Here is a 5,692-nt window from a genome sequence, read left to right as displayed (position 1 = left end):
GTACGATTTTCTTAGTAATGTAGAGATAATGAATGTGAATAGATAAGGAAATTATTTATCTTATTTACTAGCTTTTGTTTGAATAAACTCTAATGAAGATATGAATGAGATTAACTTCATTGATAAATGGAAGGGTACTGATAAGTTGGTTTCTGAAATACGAGTATATTTCACACAGTTGGTTACACAACGTTGGTCTGGAAATGATACACTTACTTATATAATAATGCACATAATTTTTATTATTTTTTAGAAAAATAAAGGACTCTTCATTGAAAAAAAACCTGCCACACTCAAGGGCAATATGGACGTAAGTTTCCTATTTCCATATATTCAGACCATATAAACATATTATATAAGAGAATAAAAAGGACCTTAGTGAATAAATAACAATAATCCATAACTACATAAAATATAAAATAGGTACATAATCTCTTATTTTATTTTTTATTTTTTAAGCTTTTATAAAATATCATTATTTTTATTACTACTTTTTTTTTAAGTGTTAAAACACAGAATTAGCTTCTGATTAATCTAAAGAAAGTAAACCTGTCGGAGTTTTGAATTAAAATATTTATATGGCATAGAACAAATCGAAATACATTTAGGCTAACTTATGTTACCCTTGTTACTTCGGCATAGGGCATTGCAGTCCATTTTGTAATTTGTAACATTTCGTTTTTGGTACTTATCACGTAATAAAATAATTTCCAACAGTTACATTGCTGGTTATTGAACTGTTTTTGGAAAAAAATCCTTTTACTTCCTAATAAATTTTAATCAAATAAATGAATTGATGAAATATTTTAAACTTACCTTGATTGATTTTGAAACAAAACTCCTAATATAATGTATTTTCCACTTGCTTAATAATAAAAAAATTAATAGTATAATTTATTTATTTGGAAGATGTTTAATTTGAAACAGCCGTTTCCATGATACAAAAGCTTCTAAATCACTATATTGAGTTTCTTAGCAGAGTTAGAAAAAATTTTTTTTTGCAACTTGCTTTATAACAGTGACGGTCATCAAAAGAACTCAGCGTTCTCGAATCAGGAACTGCCTTTTTTCAATTTTAAGCGCTTTTTAAATATTGATCGATTTAACTATCCTAAAATTTCCTCTTTCCTTTTTAAGCTAATATTTCAAAAGTGATGTAGGATCGTCGCTCCCCGTAGGTTTAGCGGGGCGGGTCCGGCGGGGAAATATTGCCTTTTTTTTGTGTTATGATCTGACTCTGAAGTGATTCATATTCCTTCTGATCACTTAGTTATAGAGCTTTCATTTTCTTTACGATACAATACAATTAAAATGTTAAACTTTAGTCGTGACATATCGATTCATTGAATTTCAACCTTCTCAGTTTGTTTAGAATAGGTCTATAAACAGTAGTCATGAATTATCAGTATTTCCTACTTTATCCAAAGTGGTTCTCGAGCGATTTCAAAAGTATATATTTGTTAATAAAAAAATGTGGTTTTCTATAAAACACTTAAAGTATCCATTCCTCAAAGTAAAGTTTTTTTTTGCCAAACTAATGGTCTACACCAAAAACATCAAATTTATTTTTAAATTAAAATTTTCCCCTGTCAAATATGTGTGTAAAATTTCCAAAAACATTTTCAATAAAAATTTACCTTATATACATGAAGTGCTCCTATAATAATGTTTTAATTACAATTTTCCTAAGATTTACTTCACAAAAACTCCTCCGTTTATATATCCATACATACATATTCGTTTCATCGAATATATGTGGGTTTCAATTTAACAAATCTAAAATACGTTTGTATTAATCATTTACTCCATCTTTTAACCGCGCGCGAAAATGTCTGTTATTCGAACAGGTTTATATTTGAGGTATGAAATCAACACACATGCACACATACATATATTTAATAAAACCCTTTGCGAACAAATAGAACTTTCCATTCATTTTTTTTAAGAAGACCTGTTTTCAAATATTCATAATTTCCGTGAAACGCTATTTTTTTTTTTATAATTAATTTTTCCTAAATGAAATTTTGATTTTGAATAAGAGCCATAAACAAGTCACAAATCAATCCAAAACAACATTCTTAGGATAATTTGAATTTCCTCTGCAATTAAATATCCAAAATCGGCCATATTTCGCGGTTTTTAATTAGTTTAGTGAAATCAACCTTTTTTTTTTTCAATAAATGGCATATGTTCCGGGTTCGGTCAAATAAAAACCTTAATAATAATAACTATTTTAATTGAGCCAACGTTTCGCCCTACGTTGCAGGGCTTCGTCTGGGTTAGAAAAAATACAAACACTTAACATAAGTAAAAAAATTAAACGGGTATACAAAAAAATTAGGTTAGAGACAATAAATGAAAACGGAAGTAAACAACAGATAAAAAGAAAAAAATACAAAAGAAAGTACAAACTATTAGATGGAAAAAGGGGGATAAGAATAAAGGAAGAAAATGAACGAGATAGGAAACAAAATCAAAAATGTTTGAAGAGTCATAAACAAGTAACAAATGAATCCACAAACCACGCACATTCTTACGATAATTAGGAACGTACTTCTTTTTTTTATATACATTATTAATTAGGTAATTAGACATAATGTGGGATATACTTATTAACAAAAAAATATGTTTTAATGTTTCATAGAAATTGTTGTTTTGACCTGGGCAGAATAGCCTGCATGAAGTTGAGTTTTTAAATCATTTAGTTCAAAAATTGTATTAAGATTGTCCCTGTGGATGGCCGGACTTTCAAGAAAAATAAAATGTGTTGAGACTAAAATGGATATAAATTAAATTATTTATTTTAACTATCTTTTGTTAAAAAAAAAAATTGTATATCTTGAAAAAATATTTTTCACCTCTATGAATTTTTTTTTACTCCTTAATTACATATTGATTTTTATAAAACATATATAATTTGTTTCTACTTTTTTACTTGCAATTAATGTTAAAGAAGCACATTAAGGATTATTTTCAAAAATATAACATCGTACCTCGACTACACTATTTCATTGATTTTAATGTCAGAATGTAAACGTAAGCAAACAGAGCTTCTTTTACCTGAAATCCCTTACGTCTTGAGGTGATTTGTTTTATCTGCCTGACTAATGAGTGGTGTAGAAGGTACGCGCCGATACCAGCTGGCAACAAGTTTATTTACTTATCTTTATTGAGGGATTGCTCAGCTGAGTGTTAGTGTTGCCGCATGGGCCGGAAACTGTTAGCAAGGAATCCCGTTCGAGAAGACTGAAAAAATCTTTACGACTCTTCCTCTTCTAATGATTAAGCTACTTCCCCTCGATAAGAAGTGTTTTCAATTGCAGCGATTAGGATCAATTGATTAATTGAAAAAAATTAATGACCGGAATAAAGACATTAAACAGATATTGTTTGGTTAGAGAAACCTCTTAATGCATTCTTAGTTTTACACCTATCAATTATCTTAATATAAGGGTTTTATTAAGGATTAAGGAGAAAAAGCAAGGTCATCATTTCTAGTAACTAAGTTCAAAATCGGTAATTAGTAAATAAAAAGAAAACGAACTGTTAATTCTTACAGGATTTTTAGCTTCTTACCAATTTAGAAAATGTTTTTAATGAAAAAGTAGTATATTCATAGTATGATTTATTTAAATTGGCGTCTCATTTTCATCATCAACCATAAAATCACTAGGAAGAAAAAGTGACTGAAAATTAAATAATCAGAAATACATTGAGAGGAAAAAGAATAAAGTAAAGGAATAACAACAGATAAAAACATCACTTTATACTGGAACATTTATAAAAATAGGGTTAAAAAATAAAAGAGGATGGTCGAGAATGTAGTAGTAATGAGAACAAATAAGTGAAAGTTATTTTATTTGTGCCGAAGTTTCGGCCAATATTTCTGGCCTTATAAAGGATAAAAACAAAAACAGATAATAAGCATATAATGAAAATAAACTTCATAACAAGAAATTTTGAAGAAAACTATTAATTAATAATATAAGAAGATAATATATAATATTACAGTAAATTATATAATACACAAATATATTGTAATACAGTTTTATAGTAGTATTTGCTGTCTTCTCAATTATTTGTTATAGGGTTTTTTTTATAATAATACAGTAGTTATCTCTTTTTGTTATTGTTGCTGTTTAAGGCCTGAACTTTAGGCCGAAACGTCGGCACAAATAAAATAAGTTTCATCGACATTTGTGTTCATTACTACTCCACTGACCGCATCCTCACTCCCCAACTATCTTTTCACATGGAGTCTACGGTCAACAATAAGCACATCATTAAAATAAAAATAACCATAAGTGATTGGATTAGATTATTCTCATATTGAGAAAAAAGTCTTTTTAAAAGTTTTGATAAATTAAAAAAAAAAATCATTTCAATACTCAAATAATCATTAGTGAATAAATTGAGACGTAAATAAATTCTTAAAGAAGTTTTAGCTTCTTTCTATTTAAAAGAATCTTAGTAATAGAAATAAAATAAGTATATACTTTGATTAATTGTAAGACTGCACGTATATTTTAAATTAAAAGAATCTGTTTCAAAATAAAATTAAAAAGTCTTCCAAAGGGAAAGTTCCATCATAAACTGATTGAAAGAGCTCTTTTTATTGAATGATTCAGGAATAAATTAAGCGGAAACTTTTTTTTTTAACACGACCGTCATATGGTTGGTTTAGTGTACAATAATGCTAAGTACATTTACATTAACATTTAAAAAAATACAATTAATTTTTTTCACTTTTAAGTAAATTACAACTGTTCAATTAATTTTTTAATATTTTCAATAGTTCAATTAATTTCATAATAAGAATTATGAAATTTAGATTTTTAATGTATTGAACACCATTAGTATTTTGTTAGATTATTTTTATATATTTCACCTACAAAAAATTAATACTCGTTTTAGGGCTTTTATTTAAAAAGAATTACAATTTTTTTCTCTTTATCAAATGATTAATGTAAATTAATTTCTAGTTGGCCTCCTATACAAGCTAAAGCGGGTGGACACTCCAAAGTACTTATACGACATTTTGAGCTCATTCCTCAAGGGCAAAACGTTTTCTGTTAGAATTAATGACTCGAATTCTACTTTAAGACAAATCCATGCCGGTACTCCACACAGTTCAGTCCTTTCTCTCATTCTGTTCAACTTCTACGTTCACATCATTCAGTCCACACATACCTCCCTAGGTATGTTCGCTGACGACACAGCAGTGATATCTCAACATGATGACATAATGATAGCTAGAAATACTTTGCAAAGTCAACTTAATGAACTAGATCAATAAATGGATGATTAGGCTGCACATTGAAAACATTTACTTCAAAAGTTTTCACTCTCAGACGCCCACCAAACCCAGCAGAAGTGATCCTCAAAGGTAAAAATGTAAAATGGAATTCTACACGTAAAACACAAGACCCACTTGCATTGGCCCGGACTTGTTCCCCCCACCAAAAACCAGTACCAGTGAAACAGTAAGATATCTGCGAATTCACCTCGATCGCCGCCTTACCTGAAACCACTGGAATCAAAATCAAACTAACTCAAACCTACGCAAGGTTTTATTTTTTTTTTTTGTGATAAACATAGATTTATTTATTGATAGATATTACAATCTGCCACACAGTTGTGGGCAATAGGTAATATTGATGAATGATCTCATACATACTAAAATAAAAAATAA

Source organism: Halyomorpha halys, unplaced genomic scaffold, assembly GCF_000696795.3.
Source record: "Halyomorpha halys isolate HHAL.00 unplaced genomic scaffold, Hhal_1.1 Scaffold1096.1, whole genome shotgun sequence".
Lineage (NCBI taxonomy): Eukaryota > Metazoa > Arthropoda > Insecta > Hemiptera > Pentatomidae > Halyomorpha > Halyomorpha halys.
The sequence above is the reverse complement of the archived record's forward strand: the minus strand, read 5'-3'. Positions refer to the sequence as shown.